At 39.5% G+C, this 23706-nt stretch overlaps 2 long non-coding RNA genes across 6 annotated transcripts; one reads left to right on the top strand and one right to left on the bottom strand.

Annotated features, from left to right (window-relative positions):
- Nucleotides 1-5981: 5981 nt before the first annotated feature.
- LOC131300981 (uncharacterized) lies at nt 5982-8941 on the bottom strand. 4 transcript variants are annotated; one of them, XR_009191127.1, is made up of 6 exons: nt 8738-8941; nt 8214-8602; nt 7713-7753; nt 6536-6675; nt 6340-6436; nt 5982-6041 (listed from the first exon to the last, which is right to left on the bottom strand). It is a non-coding gene; the product is annotated as an uncharacterized LOC131300981 (long non-coding RNA). The 4 variants fall into 4 exon arrangements; XR_009191128.1 differs by having other exon boundaries at nt 7723-7753; XR_009191125.1 differs by having other exon boundaries at nt 7713-8602.
- Nucleotides 8942-18791: 9850 nt separating this feature from the next.
- On the top strand, nt 18792-23483 carry LOC131300991 (uncharacterized). 2 transcript variants are annotated; one of them, XR_009191134.1, is made up of 4 exons: nt 18792-19040; nt 19475-19528; nt 20155-20227; nt 23128-23483. It is a non-coding gene; the product is annotated as an uncharacterized LOC131300991 (long non-coding RNA). The 2 variants fall into 2 exon arrangements; XR_009191138.1 differs by lacking the exon at nt 23128-23483 and adding an exon at nt 21726-22154.
- Nucleotides 23484-23706: the final 223 nt, after the last annotated feature.

Raw genomic sequence — 23706 nt, 5'->3', positions numbered from 1 at the left:
TGTCAAATAAGACCTCGAATAGGGAACGAGAAACACTTGTCAAATTTGATAGCAACAGTGTCATAAGATACTTCGCTATAAGAATTTAAATATGCCCAAGAAAAGTTAGGAAGGGATCGCATGACAATTGACTCAAATACTGAGAATTATAACGGGTCATCCACCCACTGGATTTCATGGAAGAATAAATTACGATACAATTCTGGCAATATTCAGCTCGGCCAATGAAAGATGGTAATAAAAGAAACAACTCTTCTAAACTCACATTTGAGATGTCACCAATCATCATGGATACAAACAATCCCTGTCCAAATCAGACCAAATCTCGATATAAGCAATTTAAAGAGGTCAAAGACAACACTTCAATACGGAATGATTAACCTCTAATCTCGGCAAATATGATCTATCGATATTTCTCAACACGCGTGGACTAAGATTTCTTATTTTCTATTCCAAACATGGACAAGAATAGGATTCTCAATGAGTGAAATGCTTCCAAATCAAAAGTATTGTAGAGAATGAGTAGCACAACTAGGAATAAATGATACCTCAAACAAGTGACGCTTCTAAGAGCTAGAGAATAAGGGGGGGTGGTAGTTTAGCAGCGGAACTGCATCTGTTGCTGTTTCGACGTATGTGTTTCCTGCTGCATCGAGCTCGACTCACCATGTACTCCCAATCCCCGAGGACAATTCCTTGCCATGTGGCCACGTTCACCGCAAGTATAACAAGATCCCCCACGCCGTGGACATTGAGAACGAATATGGCCAAACTGACGACATCGATAACACATAGTCTGACACTTGAGAAGAGCTCTTGGAGTCCCGATATAAAGAGGTGGCTTAAAGCCCTGCTGGTCCTGAGTAAAGTGATTTAATACTCTAGGTTTCTGCCTTCCTGAACTCTCAACACTCTTAGAAGATGATTTTGTGCTAACGACTCGATGCCTAATTTCTCCCACATTCACACCACCTTGCGCACCTTCCAGTGTCTCGACACCTTTTCCGCACTCAGCAATCTCAGGAAACATCGCTTCATCCCTGGTACATTGACTCACTTCATTCTCCCCGTTTGCACTACAGCCCTGGTGCTCACGATCCCCAGTCTCACCACACCTATCTCCACGTCTCGAAGACATCCTACTATGGAAGCATAAGAAATGAAATCATCAACATTAGCCACCTAATTATGTGCTACAGGTCTCCAACCTTTCCAACCGAAGTCAACAACTTTGTGCCACTCTATGTGATATATATATGCAATGTCACATCGACATACTGACTCTTCATGCAAGCACACATGTGATTTTTGTAAAAAGATGCATCGATTTTTTTTGAACCCATGAGACCAAAAGTCTCCCCACGGTCTCGAGGTGTTCTAAACTTATGCTCTGATACCAAGTTGTCACGCCCTCGATTTTCAACATAATTAAGTAATACATTTCAATAAAAGAGAAACCTCGCATATCATATACGTTACCCAAATGAGTTTCCCACCTGTTTAATTTACAAACAAGTCCTTAAGTTTAGATAATTACAACTTTAGTCAAAAGAAAATTCAGTAATAATTAGTTACAAAACCACCTTTAACAAAATGAGATCTTCACAAAGATGACGAAATAACCAGTGATGTCAGCTTCCAAAAGTCTTTTACTGTCAAGCACATAATGCATGCAATCTATTGCCCGGCATCAGAACCTGAAAAGAAAGATTTGGTTGAGCTACACTAGCCCAGTAGAAAATTCTAAACTCAAGCTATATGCAATTTGAATGAACCATGCACCGAGAATGAATGAGTACTGACAGATACGCCTATACCACAAATGACTACCAACAAGCTGCGAATTATCGCCTAAGAGTCCTAGACTTCACATCAATGTCACTAGCCGTTTACTTCTTTAACTAGTTACATTATTAAACTCACGTCATCTCACACTTGTCTATAATCAAATCAAAACATCTTATTATTCTCCGTATGATAGTACAATCTTTCTCGTGTCCACATTGATCTTCATTAAATCCCTTAATTGCAAAACCTTTCTTTTCCTTTAATCCGGTATTTCCCATCAAATAATCACTAGGGTCACCTCGGGTCTAGTTCCCTCGAGCGCAGGGTCACCCCGAGTCTTTTCCCTCAATAACAATAATCAGGTGGGGTCACCTTGGGTCTAGTTCCCTCGAGCGCAGGGTCACCCCAAGTCTTTTCCTCCAATAATATGAATCAGTTGGGTCACCTCGGGTCTAGTTCCCTCGAGCGCAGGGTCACCCCGAGTCTTTTCCCTCAATAACGACCACTTGGGTCACCTTTCACACTTTTCACAATCGACATCATTTCATAATCAATTTCATCATCCCTTTAACGGTTATACCACTGAATTTTAATTAATCATTACGTGACTCCACAAATATACATGTTCATGCCTTTTCATTAATTTAGCCATTCACATTTGACATAGCATACTAAGCCCGTACATATAATCCTACCATACTTTATCCGTTAGTTTCTACACTTGAGCCTCATAGAGAGAGTGTCAAAAGGATTAAAAGGCTTGACGAGTCGAGAGGACACGAGTTATTTCCTCATTTCAAACAATTCTTTCTCACATCAATTTTCACTTCAAGCATTCCAAACAATCTACCAATCTACCACGTTGACTACATCTCAAACCGTTCCTAACTGTCATCCATATCAAGACTCGGACTAATTAATTATTACACGCCTATTCCTTTAAGTACACCATAACCTCACGCGTCCTCACCGTACCTCTAAGTACATTTCCCGTACCTTCACACGCCACATATTAACCCATGACTAGACTTTACGATGCCTGATCATCTAGTTTCTATACTTGGAGTCCGTAAAAGCATGTACTAAACGAATCTAAGAAATTTACGAATCGAGAGAGGGAACGGATTGCAACACTACTCATCGAATCCCTAGACATGTTCACTCTAGTCCATTGGATGCCACTCTAAGTGAGAAATGAGTAATACTCATCAAAACACTTGGAAGAATACACAAACAAGCTCATTAGAGTCGATGAGAGGCTTTGACATGCAAGTTGAAAGATATAGGAAAGCAGCTGAAAGATACTGCAGCAGCTCAAATAAGCAGGTGAAAGCAGGTGAAACTTCTAGTCTCCTACCGGTAGGCAAGCAAGTCCTACCGGTAGAACTTGAAAACAGAAAGGCTAACATTCCGATAAAACCTAGACCTACCGGTAGGTGAACAAGTCCTACCGGTAGAAACTCCAATTCACGCAACCTACCGGTAGGCAAGCAAGTCCTACCGGTAGAACTTGGAAACAGAAAGGTCAACATTCAAATTCGAGCGTGACCTACCGGTAGGCAAGAAATTCCTACCGGTAGAAGTTCGATACATGCTTGACCTACCGGTAGGTAAGGAATTCCTACCGGTAGAAGTTCGATACGTTGAGCAGCTTTTGAGCTGCTGCTGTACGTTTGAGCTGGTTGACAAAATTTCTCAATCGTTCTACCGGTAGGGTAAAAGCTCCTACCGGTAGGAGGAGTTACTTACAGACGATTTCAACAGATTTCGACAGAAAATTTTAAGTTTCGATCCAATCTCAACGACAACCAATACCAGCTCGAATAAGGCATAAAAACACTCAAATAGCATATAAAGTGAGGTAGAATTCCCTACCTCGAAGTCGGAGCACGAAACCCAAGAAGTTACAAGCCCTAGCTTTCCGAAAACCTTGTTCCAACCGGAATACAACTTCTCCGAGCTCGAACCGGAGCGATACGGACCACAATACACGAGTAGAAGATGGAATGGAGGTTATTTGTTGTGGGTTTTGAATTTAGAGGTGAGTTTTTGGGTGAGGGAGTGAGAGAGGTAGAGAGAGCCGAGAGAGAGAACGGGAGAGAGAATGGGATGGGGTTTTGGGAATTATTTTCCCCTGGCACACACACACTTATACACACATGCACCTTATCACACTAACACCCACATATTTTAAACTCTTGCACATTGACCCACAATTAAAATAAACTCAATCAATTTCACATTTTATTTTATTATTATTTTTTTTTTTTTTATAAAATGTTCAAATAATATCCGAAAAAATACGGGTCCTTACAAAAATAATCACTCAAGGCCTAACCTTCAAGGTGGGTGCTTGGCAGGGGATATCGGGGTCCCAAAATTAGCCCGGCAGGAGCTTCGGCTCAGACACATAAACGACACGACATGTTGAGACATGATTTGAACGGATATGATTTATGGGTTGAATAAAAGAAAAATTGGAGATTTTGGGACACTTGTACATGAAAATTGTGCTTCCTCCGTTGTCTTGTGATCTTTTATCATTCGTTCATTCCTCTCGCTCATTTGCATATAGAGTTTGCGTAGATTTTTCTACTGGGCTAGTGTAGCTCAAGCCTTATATTATTTTCAGGTGCTAACCCGGGACCATAGCTTGCATTGCTTGGCGTGCTTGGAGTGTGGACATTATTTTTGAAAGCTAACTGAAGGAGTTACTTATTCATCTTTGTAAACTTATTTTGAAAGATGTATTTGTAACTTAAATTGTAATTCTTTTGACTCGGGATATTGTAACCATTGATTCTCTTTCGAACTTCACTACTTATGTTAAATCTGGGGCCGTTGAGCCGATGTTGTAATATTTTGGAACCGTGTGAACTTGGAAGTATTTGCTTTGGGAATGAGAATATAGTGATCTTTTGGGTACCGTACGGATATTTGTGAGTATTTTTATTATGTAAATCACTTATAATTATGTTTAAAATCGAGTACGTGACAAAAAGTACCTACCATGACAACTAATTGTACGTCACCAATAACCTATCGTAGTGATAGTACACAGCCGTGACAATCTCTTTTGTCACCTAAAATAAGAATATTGTTTTCACTAGCTTACAAAGTTTCAAATTTTTTTGTATTTTATGATTCAACTTAGCAAAACTTAAATTGCGAAGAAGCAAAATATCATTCAAATTAAATATCCAATAAGTCAAACATTCATCATCCAACTTTACAACCCTTCAAAACATTCATCCTACAACAATAACCACTTCAAACTTAACAGTATTACCGAAACTACAAAACATCCATATTCATGGTGTGTCCAATGACAAAAAGAACTCAAAACAAGTGTTCCATTGAACTACCAAAAAGTCTTCAACTCCATCTTGGTAAACTGTCAAAAAGCAACTCCATTTCCTTACCTGTACAAAATTGCAAAAAATAAAAAAAAGAAGCAATTATGTAACATGTAAAGCCTACGAAAGGTTTAAAAAAGAATGTGATTTTACTCCAGGTTGTTATATAACGAATTATGGCATGACTCATGAGTGACTAAGCGAGCTACCCAACCTAGATTTTGATGTCATTCTATATAATATCAATGATATGCAACCTACGTAGCAGCAAAACTTTGCCAAAATCAAAGTGTCGATGTCGGAAACGTATAAGACATGGACAAGCTCCGGACACACTTCAGACACGTATCCGACACATGAACAACATTAATTCAAGCTTTATCACACTTTTAAAACTATCAGAAAATTCAATGGTAGCATCCGGCTTGCTTAGGCCGAGTCATTCTCTTTTACAAAAATTAAGCACATGGAGAATATACCTTCTCATTTCTTCATTTCATGTGGCATCCATCACAGTTCATGGGAATGCAAGAAACTAGTAACGTGACAGCTATTGAAGAATGTTCTGCTTGTACTGCATTATCACACTAGGTACTGGCCAAAAGGTAAATGAAGAAAAAAGGAAGCTTAATCATGAAAACCATAATTTAAGACAAAAGTCAGTTCAAAAAGGTGACATTGCAATTGTTCTATAAATTTTGTGAACCAATAGCTGTTATATTGTCTGGCGGCTTCACAGATTTTAAAAAAAAATCCATTTTTTTTGCTAAGCAAGCAATACTCCATCTATGAAAAGCAAACCAACAATTACCAGGATGAGATCATATACCTGTGATAAGTAGACTTGGATACATTTGGGGAAGCGACAGGATTCAACCACAGGAGCTGCCATAAGGCCTACAGAAATGAGCAACCAAAATGTTAAATGGCAACTGGACATCCATCTTTATAGCCCGTCAAGAAATAAAAAGGCCACTGAGCATAATGTAAACTTCACTGGTGATATACTACCAACAAATGATCAACAGTATAGGTCAAAAACTCCTCAGATGAGAAATAACAATAGTACAATGCTTTCTTTTTCACCTTGCCATGATATATAGTGACCTAAAAGGGGAAAGAACTATCAAATACTACAAAGAGCCATTTTCTCTGAAATACATTGACCTAAAGATTCTACAACTACAAATATTACCTGCCTTAAGATAACAATCAAGCATTTGATAACTTTTAAAGACAGTGGCGTCTCTTGCTCGTAGAACTCCCCATTGACAACTATCGTAAGCATATGCCTGGTCCATAAAAAAAGGATGTTCATACACATACCAAATCAATTTAGACGACTACATGAAAATCAAGATAAAGAATATTCGTCGAAGCAAAGTTCTTACTTATATACAGGGCAGAAAACTGACAAAGGTAATAGCCAGCCAGGTGCATCTGCCGACAGATATGTTAAATGCCCAGACAAGGCTGATCACTTCTGATTCTCGTGGCATTGCTTCATAAATTTCCATAGTACAGGAACAAGCTCTGGTATTATGCAAAAGATAGCAAACATAACTGCTTAAGTAGTAGACATATCTCTGGTAATATGCAAAAGATAGCAAATGGGACAACTGATCAAAGAGATAAAGTCATTTTTTTTCCCACCTAATCAAAATGAAATGAAAATAGTCATACTTAATCCTTACAAATATGGGAAGAGTGTAGGAATTTAGGATTATCACTTAAGATTCTACATGATCCTCAAGATTAGTAAAGGATGAATTAATAGGACAGAGACAAATGTTCTAATACTAAGTGAGGTACAAATATGCAAAACTCATAATGAAAAAGGACGTGGCCAAACATGCCCTAGGCCTTTTATTTGTTTGTTTATGTTTATGTCTTGGGGGAATAATAATCTTCCTTATTGTTCTGCACATCTTGCGACAATACACATCTAAACATGAGTGTGTAAGGTACCAACTAGTTGACTACGCACAAGAGATAATGGTGTGGAATAAGATATAAGCATTTAGCAAACACAATGCATATATATTTGGCAACAATAGAACTAACCAAACAAACAAGACTGTAGGTCCTATGGTTAATTGCCCCTAATTGAACAAAACCGTAGAACACAATTCACCCTTACAGGTGATACTTATATATTTGTTCAGGGAGAAGGTCTGAAAACATGCAGAAATGGTAGTCGTTTTGAAGTGGGAAGCCAAATGGCAATGCAATAAGTGCCGTCCTTTACAAGACTCCAAAGGGTGGATAGATTGGGACCAATCATCTCACTTCATCTGGAAAGTTTGAATACCCTTATATCAGGATGAGATATAGCACAAATTAATGGGACTATAGTGGCAGATTGTTTTTAATCCAAATGCACTTCAATTGAAAATCTCATTAGTTGTCCTACAAATTTGGTTTCGTTCAAATTCTCGATGGATCCACAAATTTAAGACATCAATTTGACTTCCATGTATTCATAGGCAAAACACATTCTTTGCTGCTCAAATTATCAAAATCACCAGAGGCGAACATAGCTAGTCCAAGACAAAATCAAGTACTTACAGGTGCATACCTAGGCAGCATTAGCAGCATTGTTCGTTGTCCTGTAAAAGAAAGTGGAGTCCTGGTCATTAGTATTGGCAAAAGTTGTTTCTACCTCTTATTTCTAGTTCATTTCTTGTTTTGGCAACAAAAAAACCTACTGATTCTATGTTCTAAATCAATAGGGCCATCTTCTTATGCAACTTGAGATTCATTTATCAGCATGTCATGACATCTATTTCCTCTCAGAAATTAAATCAAATAAGTGGTAGGATGAAAGAATTGTGCTGTCTAAAGAGTTATCTCTGTGACCAATAATGAGAAAGGATATAATTGCACTTGCCCAGAAAATAAGCAAACACAAATAATCTCACAAACCATGAACTGTGAAAGAATATCACAATGTGAAGATTGAATATAGCTATAAAAAGTAGGGACATGTACATCACAAAATTTGAGCTCAACAAGTAAAGATCGCATGTGGAGACAAAAAATTATGGAAATCAAAAAATTGCCCGTTACCTGTGGAGAAGAAGATTTGGGACGGAAATAGCTTGGGGGCTGGGGGGGTGTCCCCATGACGCATGGAAACAATATTTTTCATCTCCTATTTCTTGAGCTTGTTATCCGAATGAGTCAGTCAACCTAAAAACCCCAATATGTTATCCAAATGAAAACCGATACCTCAACGAATGTAAATCCAAATCCTACAAGTGCAAAATTTGTGTAAATCCTAACTGATTATAAAATTCTAATGGTGTTCGATTAAAACCCTACCTTTGTATTTGGGAAAGAATTAAGGAAAAAAATCAAATCAAACCTGGTGAATATATACCAGAAATCACAGAGTGTGGTGGTGGTGCTGGCGAGTTTTGGCTGGCGAGGAAGGGGGCGGAGATGAAGTGTCCTGCCTTTTCAGTGAAGATAGAATAAAAAAAAATGTTTAGCTAGACGAAGTCAACAGAGAGATAGAGAGAGACAGAGACAAATTTTGTGATCGAGAGAGAGAATGATGGGGCGAGATACTTAGAGGGACAGAAAAAGACCTGGGATGATCGGAGCGACAGCCGTCGATTTGTGGTCGGGGTCACCGTCGCTACTGATGGAAGTCTTCAGCAGGAATGGAGCGTGGATGCAGGAGTGGAGAGAGGTAGAGTAAAAGTGGAGAGAGGCAACGTGAGAAGTGTAAAATTAGGGCTTGTTTTTTGTGACAAGCAAAACGCATGAAACGACGTAGTTTTGAACTAAAAAAAATTATATTTTACTTTTTATATGCGTGCCTAAATGAATTGGAGCCCGGGAGTGCAAAAATTCAAATCGTTCGGTAACAACTCTATACTTGTCACCGAAATTTATCTTCAGTGACAAATTTTTTGTCATCAAATCTCCTCATTATTTAGTCAGGTCACCCAAAGGTTTTCGGTGACAAGTAGTAAAATTGTTAGTCACCGTTGAGTATATTCCATGTCAACACCAATTTTTTGTCACCAAAGAGCACCAAAGGGTGTCACCATTGGTGTAAATGTTGATGTAAAGGTTTTCGGTGCTTGTCATAGTTGATGTAAATGTTTATAGTCGATGAAGATTGTCACGTCCTCAAATTTTAACATAATTATAAATGATTTTCATAATAAAAATACTCACAAATATCCGTACTGTACCCAAAAGATTACTGTGTTCCCATTCCCTCAATTAAGCTTCCAAGTCCATAATGTTCCAACATATTACAACATTGGCTCGACGGCCCCAGATTATCATAAGTAGCGAAGTTCGAAAAAGAATTAGTGGTTACAATATTTCGAGTCAAAAGAATTACAATTTTAGTTACAAATACATCTTTCAAAATAAATTTACAAAGATGAATAGGCAACTCCTTCGGTTAACTTTCAAAAATAATGTCCACACTCCAAGCACGCCAAGCAATGCAAGCTATGGTTCCGGGTTAGCACCTGAAAATAATATAAGGCTTGAGCTACACTAGCCCAGTAGAAAAGTCTACGCAAACTCTATATGCAAATGAGATGAAAGATGTCGATGAAACATAGACTTTCGAATAACAAAGGGAGCATGGATGAGACACAAGTACTATATTAGAAATTTAGAACGTAAACGAACACTTCACTCTTGACAGTTAACCTATCTTTGTCCTTCGAATTCATTTTTACTCATCTTTCGATCTTCACGCATCCACCTCATATGGTTACGTTACAACCGCTTAGTATCTCATAAGTTCCCTATGGATCCTTGATGGGCACACAAGAAATCCTTCACATCGTCGCATCACGATATCAATCAAAAGACATTCCGGGCCTTAGGACCCCGTATACCCAATTTACATTCCGGGTGATAATGACCCCGTACATCCAATTCTCATTCCGGGTTCTCAGGACCCCGTATATCCGATTCTCATTCCGGGTTCTCGGGACCCCGTATATCCGATTTTCATTCCGGGTTCTTTAGGCCCCGTACATTTGATCACATGTTTTGTTCCCAGCTTCAGGTTCAATAGAAATCAATCCTTACATTACATGTTTCTCGTTTCATTGATTAGCTACCGTTTCTGTCATCTTATCATTCACATGTTCTGAAACCGTCATTAATTCCCCTTTAAGCGATCTACTAACCTTTTACTTCAAGTTAAACCCATGACCCACGCATCAACTACTCACTGCGGTTTTCAGTTCAAATTAGGCGGTAGCATATCACATTATATTCGTAATCCATTAAAGTCAATCCGTTGATCCTAGTTTCCGTGATAATTAACTCAATAAGTTCATTCAAGTCCATCGGGCATGTTTTTAGGTATGAAATATGTATTATTCTCCAAACACTAGAAATGATGCGTAAACGAACCCAATAGAGTCAATGAAAAGCTTCGACACGCGAGTTGAAGGATATAGGAAAGCAGCTGAAAGATACTGCAGCAGCTCAAGGAAGCAGCTGAAAGCAGCTCAAACTCCTAGTCTCCTACCGGTAGGCAGGCAAGTCCTACCGGTAGAACTTGAAGACAGAAAGGCCAACATTTCGGTAGAACCTAGACCTACCGGTAGGTGAACAAGTCCTACCGGTAGAAACTCCAATTCACGCAACCTACCGGTAGGCAAGCAAGTCCTACCGGTAGAACTTGGAAACAGAAAGGTCAACATTCGAATTTGTGCTTGACCTACCGGTAGGTATGGAATTCCTACCGGTAGAAGTTCGATACGTTGAGCAGCTTTTGAGCTGCTGCTGTACGTTTGAGCTGGTTACGAAGAAATTTCTCAATTGTTCTACCGGTAGGGAAAAGGCTCCTACCGGTAGGGAATCGATTTTCTGGTAAAGTAACAACGTTCTACCGGTAGAAAGGACAGGCCTACCGGTAGGAATCTAGGAAAAACAGACAATTCTAACAGCAACTACGAATTTTCAATCCAAACTTAAACACGACATTACAAGCACGATTCATGCACCAAATCACCCATAAAACATATAAAGAGAGGTAGAATTCCCTACCTCGAGTATCCAAGCCGAAACCAAAGAGATTATGCAAGCCCTAGCTTCCGGAATCCCAACCGAGCTAAATACACCGAACCGAGCTCTATCCAATGCGATACGAGCCCGATTACACAAGTAGAAAATGGAGTTGAGGTTGATAGTTTTGGGTTTTGAGTTTAGAGGCGAGTTTTTGGGTGAGAGAGTGAGAGAGATGAAGAGAGCCGGGAGAGGAGAGAGAGAACCGAGAGATGGAGAGGGAGGAGAGAAAATGAATTTTCTCTCCTGGCACACACACACATATACACACATGCACTATATTACACTAACACCCATATTTTCCATATTCTTGCACATTAACCTACAACCACAATCTCCACACTAAACCATCACTTATCCCTTTATAAAATATTAAAATTAAAAAAAATAAGGAAATTTACGGGTCTCTACATTCTACCCTCCTTAAAGAAATTTCGTCCCGAAATTTGCCAAACCAGGTCCAACGCTACCAAGCATCATATAGATACGCAAAATCACAACAACTTATATATGTAACGGTTCAATAATCATGAAAGTGCTACGTCATACTCACATCAATCAACTAAAACGAAGGTGGATATCTCCTTCGAACTTCGTCCCCCTTTCCCCATGTAAACTCATATTAATCGTATCGTATTGCCTCTCAAAACTTGGCTACACAAATCTAGGATACGTGTCGGATTCTCACCTTAGGACACGTCGGCTTTTAACTCAATTTTGGACCTCTCTAACACATGCAATAGACTCGTTTCATACAGATTCGTTTCATACTTCCTCAATACCTATGTATTAAAATGCATCAAGAATACCTGATAGTCCAATTGACTTCCCGAGACTTCCATCTGGAATGGGCGGTGATCAATCGCCTCTTCCAACTGGATTTCGTCAGTTGTCGCCTGGGTATCCGAAAGACACGCATCGTATCCGATACATAACGTATTCTTCAAACTATAAAAGCTCCTCCTTTTTCTGCCTCAACGAAACTAACCTCAACGCGGCAATAATTTACGAAATACGTCCTCCCACTTCGAATGACAAAGGGGTATCAACAACGGTCAACATCATCCTTCGGTTATCTCAAACGAAACAATGAGCTTCAAGACTCAGACAACACTGATCAAGGACTCAAAGAATGGAGACGAGGCATCCGGAATCCAAGGAACACATGAAATCTTTAAATTCGCTAAACACCCAACTCAACGTACCGAGGAACATAGAAATAACCGATCATAACCTTTTTATTGCTCTACAAGCCAAATGAGTTTATGAACAATCTCTTGCAAATGATAGATTTCAATACTGGGGACAAGCACATAGCAACAGGACAGCTCATTAAGTAAACAAACTGAGGCAAGATTGACAATGTGTTTAATACCAAGGACAAGCAAAACTTCTAACAGAGTGAAATTGAGCAATATAGAATGAGTTTTATGCTTTCAGAGTCAAGGGACTACCACGAAGGCTACAAATCTGAACATCACAGAGACCAACTACAACAAGTGAATTTGAATCGAACAATAACTATAAATCAATATCAACCAATAGGTCACCAAAAATTTGTCTCCAATAAGTGAGTGTTAAGACACAAGAACTTGAGTAGAGTAGCAGTTTTCAATAAATAGACCAGTAGCAGCAATGATGGAATTTAGACCAATCAATAAAGTCTAATTGAGCAAGCCGATATGAAGCAAAAGTAAGTTCAAATCTCGTAACTTCAACGTTGAGGAGTCACAACAAACTGTAATGCTAAAGTAGGCAAAAATGGCAAGTCCGCATCTAATGGCACCAATGAATTTGTATAATATGGAATATGGAAAATCTTTAAAGCGGCCACAAACTCAATGCACCAACTCATAATAAACCCAAGAATCTAGGAAAAGAAACTTCATCTGCCCCACTAGTCCACGAGTCTAGGAAACTAGTACATACGCCTTGGCAAACGAGTATCCTGATACCAATGATGAGCACAATATAAAAGATAGCGCCAAAACTAACGAATGATGCGCAACCATACTTAGACTAATACCGAAAGGTGCATAACTCTTGATAATCTAGAACGAAATAGTATAGAACAAACTATGTACCTCCAAGGCTGAGGACTATATCAGATTTTTTTTTTTTTTTAAACGCCCGAGAGAGGCCACAATCACAACAAGATTTGAATTTGACAACACAAAAGGATGCGATGTCGTTGAAGACATCACTACTAACTTAGCTTTAATAGATAGGGGCTGTAACAACAGAGATCAAGTGAATAGCTACTGCAAACTAAGAAACTTGTAACCATAGCAATAGAATTTCAATTCGACTAACGAGATTTTATACCATGAATCGTAACATAAGGGGTAGAATGAGAATAATAGACGAGAAGTACTCATAGATTTCAACAATAGTTACTTCAAAATCAATAGTAGGTACACCACATGGTACTTCATGACAAGGATTCGTGTAGCACAGAGTAGCACTTGAAAGGATCGTGTGGTAATAGATGCAGATGTCAAAATCTATTCAAGCTAATGAACAAACGACTTCATGGATAGCAAGCCCAGATACAATTTTCAATCAAGGTTCAACTAAACCATAGAGAGAAGAGCGGGAAAAGAAAAACTCGGATGAAGACACGCTCGACATATAGCAAGCAATCACTGGCATAGCCAATCTTTTCTCAAGACAAGACCAAACCTCACCTCACGTAAGACACTGAGATCACAGACAAAACGATAACCTGAAACAACCAACTCATTGTCTCGGCTAATACTATCTGGAGGTGTTACTCAACAAATAGGAATGGTCTAGGAATCCTTGGTGTTCAAATTCAAGTAAAAGAAAAGATGCAAACCACGGAAAGATGATATGTTCCCAAATTAAAAGAATCCTAGCAAAGGATTAAACGAGAGAGGAGAAATTACCCCACACATCTGGTGTCTCTGGAGTTTGAGAAATGGTAAAACTCGCTCCTCGCTCAGCGCGTGACCCTTGACCCGAAGTAGACTGGAATTGGGAGTGATGTCGAACTAGACTCTGCCCTGGTCTCACTGAACTAGGCCCACTATGCTCTCCTACTTTTTGAGGGCATCTTCTCGCAAGATGATTAGGTGCACCGCAAATGAAACATGTCTTCCGCTGTTGCGAACACTGAGCACGAAAGTGACCTGACTGACCACACCGATGGCACACAATTTGTGGTCTGACAAAAGCTCCATGACTTCCCGAAGAAGTAGGCGGCCCCAAACTCTGTTGAACATGCAATGATTGATGTGGTTCTCGCTGTCGCTTTCTCCCTTGGCTCTCAGAACTTCCCGAAGGCAAACTTGCACTAGAGGTCGGTTGCTTAGTTTCCCACACTTTTGGTTCTCCCTGCGCACCCACTGGATTCTCAACACTCCTTGCACATTCAACAATCTCGGAAAACCTTCCAATGCGCTGGCTCACAACCAACAACTTAATGGATGGGTGTAATCCCTTCTCAAAACGCCTACACTTTCTTTCTTCTGATGCCACTAATTCCGGAGCAAAACGGGACAGAGACTGAAATTTCGTAGCATATTCGGAGACGGTCATATTACCTTGTTCTAGTTTCTCAAATTGTTCTCTAAGTTGCTCGCGATACGTTTCTGGAAAATATTGATTCTCGAAGAGTTCTTCAAACTCAGCCCAAGTCAAGTTCTCTGCATCAGGTTCATTTATTCGAGTAACCGTCCTTGACATTCTCCTAATGTCTCTTCTTGCTCCTAAAACTGATTCCCACCACTCATTCGCCTCGCCAGTAAGTTGAATGGCCACAATGCTCACTCGTAGGTCATCTTCAGTAATCCTAAGAGCGTTAAAGATTTTACGAACTTGTGCAAGCCAATGGTCGGCCACAAGAGGATCGCTACTCTCCCCATCGAATTGAGGTGGTTTCATACGATGGAATGCCCTCATTGCTTCCATGGCACGGTCATTTGTGTTAGCCCTAAGTGCTGGGTTCAGAAGGTTTGACTCTGCAAGTGCCGCTACAATTTCCCTAGCAAGGTTATTTTGACGTCTCGGAGGCATCGCGCTACAATGATTGAAAACATAACACAATCAACGACAACAACTATCAACAATAACAACCACGACTACATCGTGAGACTAAACGTCCGACTTTCCCAACACAAGCCAACCATGCCTTGACAATCTACATTATCGTAAATGCAATGTAATGCCAATGTACTGACTCCTTAATGCAAGCACACATATCATGTAAAAATTTTGCTATGATTTTGAACCCATGAGACTAAAGTCTCCCCACGGTCTCAAAGTATTCAAACCTAGACGCTCTGATACCAAGTTGTCACGTCCTCAAATTTTAACATAATTATAAATGATTTTCATAATAAAAATACTCACAAATATCCGTACTGTACCCAAAAGATTACTGTGTTCCCATTCCCTCAATTAAGCTTCCAAGTCCATAATGTTCCAACATATTACAACATTGGCTCGACGGCCCCAGATTATCATAAGTAGCGAAGTTCGAAAAAGAATTAGTGGTTACAATATTTCGAGTCAAAAGAATTACAATTTTAGTTACAAATACATCTTTCAAAATAAATTTACAAAGATGAATAGGCAACTCCTTCGGTTAACTTTCAAAAATAATGTCCACACTCCAAGCACGCCAAGCAATGCAAGCTATGGTTCCGGGTTAGCACCTGAAAATAATATAAGGCTTGAGCTACACTAGCCCAGTAGAAAAGTCTACGCAAACTCTATATGCAAATGAGATGAAAGATGTCGATGAAACATAGACTTTCGAATAACAAAGGGAGCATGGATGAGACACAAGTACTATATTAGAAATTTAGAACGTAAACGAACACTTCACTCTTGACAGTTAACCTATCTTTGTCCTTCGAATTCATTTTTACTCATCTTTCGATCTTCACGCATCCACCTCATATGGTTACGTTACAACCGCTTAGTATCTCATAAGTTCCCTATGGATCCTTGATGGGCACACAAGAAATCCTTCACATCGTCGCATCACGATATCAATCAAAAGACATTCCGGGCCTTAGGACCCCGTATACCCAATTTACATTCCGGGTGATAATGACCCCGTACATCCAATTCTCATTCCGGGTTCTCAGGACCCCGTATATCCGATTCTCATTCCGGGTTCTCGGGACCCCGTATATCCGATTTTCATTCCGGGTTCTTTAGGCCCCGTACATTTGATCACATGTTTTGTTCCCAGCTTCAGGTTCAATAGAAATCAATCCTTACATTACATGTTTCTCGTTTCATTGATTAGCTACCGTTTCTGTCATCTTATCATTCACATGTTCTGAAACCGTCATTAATTCCCCTTTAAGCGATCTACTAACCTTTTACTTCAAGTTAAACCCATGACCCACGCATCAACTACTCACTGCGGTTTTCAGTTCAAATTAGGCGGTAGCATATCACATTATATTCGTAATCCATTAAAGTCAATCCGTTGATCCTAGTTTCCGTGATAATTAACTCAATAAGTTCATTCAAGTCCATCGGGCATGTTTTTAGGTATGAAATATGTATTATTCTCCAAACACTAGAAATGATGCGTAAACGAACCCAATAGAGTCAATGAAAAGCTTCGACACGCGAGTTGAAGGATATAGGAAAGCAGCTGAAAGATACTGCAGCAGCTCAAGGAAGCAGCTGAAAGCAGCTCAAACTCCTAGTCTCCTACCGGTAGGCAGGCAAGTCCTACCGGTAGAACTTGAAGACAGAAAGGCCAACATTTCGGTAGAACCTAGACCTACCGGTAGGTGAACAAGTCCTACCGGTAGAAACTCCAATTCACGCAACCTACCGGTAGGCAAGCAAGTCCTACCGGTAGAACTTGGAAACAGAAAGGTCAACATTCGAATTTGTGCTTGACCTACCGGTAGGTATGGAATTCCTACCGGTAGAAGTTCGATACGTTGAGCAGCTTTTGAGCTGCTGCTGTACGTTTGAGCTGGTTACGAAGAAATTTCTCAATTGTTCTACCGGTAGGGAAAAGGCTCCTACCGGTAGGGAATCGATTTTCTGGTAAAGTAACAACGTTCTACCGGTAGAAAGGACAGGCCTACCGGTAGGAATCTAGGAAAAACAGACAATTCTAACAGCAACTACGAATTTTCAATCCAAACTTAAACACGACATTACAAGCACGATTCATGCACCAAATCACCCATAAAACATATAAAGAGAGGTAGAATTCCCTACCTCGAGTATCCAAGCCGAAACCAAAGAGATTATGCAAGCCCTAGCTTCCGGAATCCCAACCGAGCTAAATACACCGAACCGAGCTCTATCCAATGCGATACGAGCCCGATTACACAAGTAGAAAATGGAGTTGAGGTTGATAGTTTTGGGTTTTGAGTTTAGAGGCGAGTTTTTGGGTGAGAGAGTGAGAGAGATGAAGAGAGCCGGGAGAGGAGAGAGAGAACCGAGAGATGGAGAGGGAGGAGAGAAAATGAATTTTCTCTCCTGGCACACACACACATATACACACATGCACTATATTACACTAACACCCATATTTTCCATATTCTTGCACATTAACCTACAACCACAATCTCCACACTGAACCATCACTTATCCCTTTATAAAATATTAAAATTAAAAAAAATAAGGAAATTTACGGGTCTCTACAAAGATGGAGGAATAGATGGTGGGAAAAATTAAACTTACAATGCAAATATTATTGGAAGCAGAAAACTTGGCAGTCCAAAGAGGTCATCAAGATGGCTATATATAACGGGCACCGTACTCCACTTCGTTGGAGGTCGCAAGGATAGGGTCTGAGTAACAGTCCACAAACGGATTGAATGTTAGAGGGGAATGTGGAGGCGGACTCAGAGGAAGACGGAATTGGAATGAAGGTGGGAAAAGTAGATGGAGGGAGAGTTAGAAAGAGGGGTTTTTGTAGTTGACGACCGGTGGAGCATTCAGAAAAGAAGCGTCATTGGGTGTGTTGTGTCGTTTGGGAAGAGGCATAGGGTGGGATATGTATTAATTGTAAGTGTTAGGGATATTTGTGGAAAGTAAAGAGTAGGGAACATCATTATACATTTAAAAGAAGTAGTATGGTACATTTAAAAGAAGTAGTATGGATGAGACAATAATGCCCTCCCTTTGACTTCTTGCGGCTTTCTATGCACGCTTGTCTTTATCTTATTGTTATCTTATTTTAATTGTGTGAAATGGTAAAATCCTGACTTTTAAAATTCTAGTCACGTGATCCGAATAGGAACTTGAGTGTTCTAATAGTAAGCTAGGCTACCCGAGTGTATCATGATCCGAATGAATGTGGAAAGTATGATTTAATTTTGTAAGTATTAAGGGACAATTGAGTTATATCTGATACATGGTACGAGTTATTCTATGTTAGGATTTTTCCTTGAAAATCGAAAACCACTATGATGATCCTCATATTTTTATTTATTTATGTTGAAATTTTGAGAATTTTTGGAGACCGGAATTTGTACGCGACTGGATCAGAACAGCGACAATCTGGCGCGAAGCGCCACGTGGTGGGACGTGGTGCTTTGTGGTGACATGTGGCATGCATGGGTGAAATGGGTCCTGATTCAACTTTTGAATCCACCGAAGTATATATATTCATGTATAAGGATATTACTCCTATATTAGTTAATTACACTTTAGTTAGTAATTAGGATATCAACCCCACCTTTATATTCTTCCACCGTTTACACAGAGAGAGAGAGAGAGAGAGCAAAGGAGAAGGCGGCGGCCATTTTTCTCCTTTAAGGTCTGGTCCAGCCATGGCCATCATTGTTCAACACCAATTTCTTTTCGGAAGTCAAGGAAACTTAACCGGTAAATTTGAATCCTCCTATCCTTCATTGTTCTTGATCCCTACTCCTAATTTTCGAGCCCTACACCATAAAACCCATTTTATAATCTAAGAGGATACTTATTTTTGACATAGGATTAGATTGCCTGTTGAGTTCTAGGTCCCATTCCCTCAATTTATCCATACATATTCCAGAATTTTCAGACAAACTCGCAGGAGTTACTATTTTTAACGTTTTCTTCATAGTTAGTATATTAAATAGATAAATATTTCATGTCATTTAAACTACATTTCATTATGGTCCTTTTGGAACTTCAATCGGTGAAAAAGGTTGAGAATTGGATTTTTGTGGGAGATTTGGGAACTAATTGTTATTGGTCCTACAGGGGTGTCCTAATTTAGACTAATTACTTAGCCATAATTTCGGGTTATTGATAATCAGTGCACTTCTACTTAGGTATCAATTCAATGAAGTAGTTTGCACGCGTGATGAGCTAGACGCTACTTTTTGGTGAGTTGCGCATACCTTAGTTACATGTATTTATGAAATTTTGGAATGAGATGCCATTGCTTGATTTTGGTGGAAAATATGGAATTTGAACTTTCTACTTGGTTTAATTGATGTTAATGCATGCGATGGCTAGTTTATAAATCTTTTGTGTTTCAGTTAAATTAGACCATGCCAATATATTTTGGAAACTTTAATTTTACTGGTTGCTAGTACATGCTCGTGATAATATGATCATTCAAACAATGTCCCGAGCACTAGGGGACGGTAAAGATACTAGTGGCATGAAGTAATAAGGTAGGAGATGTAGCCAGGCATCACTGGGTATTGATATCTTACCACTCTTCAATGGGGTCGCTCCCCAACCGACTGGCAAAAATACCGTTAAATGCTATTATCGCTCAAAAGTGCAAGAGTGGAAAGAGAAATGAAATGAAAAGGGTACATCTCTTGGACCGAAGAAATGAGCTTACGGACTAAAATGCATGTACAGGATGTCCAATGAAATATTTGGATTGTTGCTTTGAACTATTTTATAATGTGGGGTATTTCCATGGTCAAATTTGTAACTTTGGTATACATTTCTCACCCGAGCTTTAGCTTATGAAATTTTTTTCCAATCTTTCCAGGTTAAGGTAGATAGCAAGTTGTGGACCGATTGAAGTGTTAGAATAACCGTGGAGAATCAAGCGGTGTCTAATGGTTTGTATTCATTATACTTGTACACCTAGAAGCTCTGGGATTATGTTATTTATTCTACACTTCCGCATACTTTCCTTATATGGTTTAAAATGACAATGATGCGAGAAATCCCTAAACTAGAATTTGAGCAGACCTTCGGTGGCTTAACACCCGCTTGGCCGGTCACAATATCACATATAGGTCACCAGGGGCCACTCCATGTGACACATTCGTCGTTTGGTGATATTAGAAAATTTCTGCAGTCTTCTAAGTTATGCAGTTAACCATTTTAAGTTAAAAGTTGTACTAACTTCTTCATTGTGAAGGGGAAAAAAGATAGCCTCCCACCTAACTATCTGTTTCTAGGTTAGAAATTCCATAGATGGAAATTTCTCTATTTGTTCGGTTGCTTGTTATCTTATCTCGTTGCCTCTTTCTCCTTTTCATCTTGAAGGGGAAAAAAATTAGCCTCCCACCTACCTGCCTATCTGTTTTTATTTGGACGTTATTCTGTGAGCTTTTGCTTTTCTTTTGGTATGTCTTGTTGAGTACATCCAGGGCTCTCACAAGTTCCACCATGCATTGAATGAAGAAAGAGAACAAGTTACCTCCGCGAAGTTGCGACCCAAATCAAATCAGGTTTCACATGCCCAATGTGAGCAATTAAATTTCTTAAATTTTCTCCAGTACTGCAGAATGTGCAATTCAATATTCTTGTTACCTTCTTTAGCTCCTTTGTGTAGGGTAGGATGCATTTTTTTTGTTTTCTAAATTTTATCAACTAGTTGTTTGTATAGTCACTTGGGTTGGTGCCTTGGTGCATTATATTTGGATGGTTCTGGCCTTATTAACTGGACTCATCACGTGTGAAGCCCAATACTGATGATAAAACACTATTTTCTATTTGTAGACAACTAAAATGGAATATGAGGACTCTGAAGTGCATCTAGAGGAAAATTTTGAGAAGGCACGTTTAGCATCTAAAGGAAAATTTTGAGAAGGCACGTTTAGAATTTTGGCAATATATGTTAATTGTTAGGTGCTGAAAGTATGGACCTTTAGTTGAAAATGCTTCATATACCAAGTAGAATCTGCAAACAATTCTGGTGAAACTAGTATGAGCCAAATAACTACATAAAATTCTGTGGCGTAGTTACCTCATCCTAACGATGGCAGTTTAGCATCTAGAGGAAAATTTTGAGAAAGCACGTTTAGAATTTTGGCAATATATGTTATTTGTTAGGTGCAAAAACTATGGACCTTTAGTTGAAAATGCTTCGTACATACACCAAGTAGAATCTGCAAACGATTTGGGTAAAGCTAGTATGAGCCAAATAACTACATAAAATTCTGTAGTATAGTAACCTCATCCTAACAGGGAGTTATAGCCCAATCAGCTTGACTTTAGGTACGATTTTTTGACCCTATTGACTGAAATTAGAAATTAATCTATCTCGTTTAATTACTGGCTCATATCATAAACAAATTGATGTCACTTATAAATATTTACTATATATAGAACCTGCAACAAATGGTAGTGCTTCTGAACAAGCTGTGAAGAAGAGGGTGACATTAATGCAAGACAGACGTTCCTCGGGAAGTTTTTTGTGCCCGAATAATAATACCAAATGTGATGGCGCGCCTAAGAAGATAATGGGAAGCAAAGCTAAAAGGACATTGCCGTGGATTTTCTTTCGTCTCAGCTGCAAGCAAGCATCCTTGCCGATTAGTAGTACTTAATTGATTATTAAAAGTACCCCTAAATTAACCTAGCTCCCTAGTAGTCCGCTTTGCCTCACTTGATGTACTGCATGCCCAAGATCATATGTAAGTACTCAATGCCATTTGCACTCATGAGGCAATGCGTATCCCTTAATTGGTAAATAAATGAACTGAAAGTCTTATGTTCTGCCCCAAAGCTGTTGAGCTTTGGAATGCAATCACTTTAGGCCATAGCATGCGAAGGGGATGGGATAGACCTTTATCTGAATGGCTAGATTTGAACCTAAAGTTTAAAAATTCTGCGAGCATAGATGGAATATTAACTTGGCCTACTCTATTTATCACTTCTCTTTGGCAAATTTGGAAAGACCGTAATAAAAAAAAGTATTGATAATATGGACTAGGCAAATTTGGAAAGACCGTAATAAAAAAAAGTATTGATAATATGGACTAGGCAGTTTCCGTTAGTGCCAATTAAGCTAATATACTCTTATGCACATGAGATTGAGGAAGCCTTTAAATCCCTCTGCATGCATGGCCCGCCCCATTCACAATGCAACGCCAAATTTTAGCATTAGCGGCATGAGAAAACTGCCGTTAATAGTCCCAAAACTGCCGGTAATACTCAAAACCGCCGGTAATAGTTCAAAAACAGCCGGAAATAAACCGCCGGGAAAACAATTGTCGGAAAAACATAAGCGGCATTAGAAAACCGCCGGTAATACTAAAAATGGCGGTAAAGAACCGCCGGTAATAATACCGCCGGCAATAATACCGCCGGCAATAAAATCGGTGATTAAATTTTTTTGCTTTCCCTGTGACTCGAACCCGGAACCTCCGGATCTTTGAACGCGCGTGCGACCAACTCGGCTAACCCGCATTATGGTTCAACTAGGATAAATAATATTATTTATATTATACAAGTCGGTTTTATTATAAACGGCGGTAATAAACCGCCGGTAATAAAAATAACCGTACATTCTACTTTTTTCGGCGGTAATTAAAAAACCGCCGGTAAAAGTCACTAAAAACGGCACTCTTTGGATTACCGCCGTTTTAGGGTAATTATTACCGGCAGTCTTATTAATGCCGCTAAAAGTGTCTTTTAACGGCATTAAATTAATGCCGGTAATACTATCGCCGGTAAAGCCAAAATTTGGCGTAGTATATATGTGCTAATTGGATTGCTCCTTCTACAGGTTCAATCAAGTTAAACACGGATGGTTGCTGGTACGAATCAAACGGTAAAGGAGGTTTTGGAGGATTGTTTCGAGACTCAAAGGGCGACTGGATCCTAGAGTTCTTTGGTAAGCTCGTCTGCGACTCTAGCCTTGAAGCGGAACTATGGGGAACTTATAGAGGGCTTACTATTATCCTGGAGAAAAGTTTGGCAAATGTTACTATCGAATCAGAAAAGTTTGGCAAATGTTATTGAGAAAACACACTCCAAAACTAAGACTTTCATTTCGTCTGCTTGTGCTCGTACTTTTCATTTCTACGGGTAAATCTATTCTCATTATTCCTTTTATACCAATCTGCTATGACAACTACCGTAGCGAAGTGCAGATTTGCTGGCAGAGGTGGCGAGTTTGACAAGGTTTCCCACCGGTGTTTCCCTGGGGTGCAGCCGGTCTTTGCCTAACGGCTTGTGGTGATCTTGAGGTAGGTGTCAGCTGTGGTACGATTTCAGCCAATTTTGTTTCTAGTGCTGTTGGTGTCTGCTTTGCGAGTGTTGATGCTGTCCTGGTCCAGACAGTGGCGGACCTAGGATTTGCCTC

This window comes from Rhododendron vialii, chromosome 1a (genome assembly GCF_030253575.1).
Source record: "Rhododendron vialii isolate Sample 1 chromosome 1a, ASM3025357v1".
NCBI lineage: Eukaryota > Viridiplantae > Streptophyta > Magnoliopsida > Ericales > Ericaceae > Rhododendron > Rhododendron vialii.
Note: the sequence above shows the minus strand (reverse complement) of the source record. Positions and strands in the feature narration are given on the sequence as shown.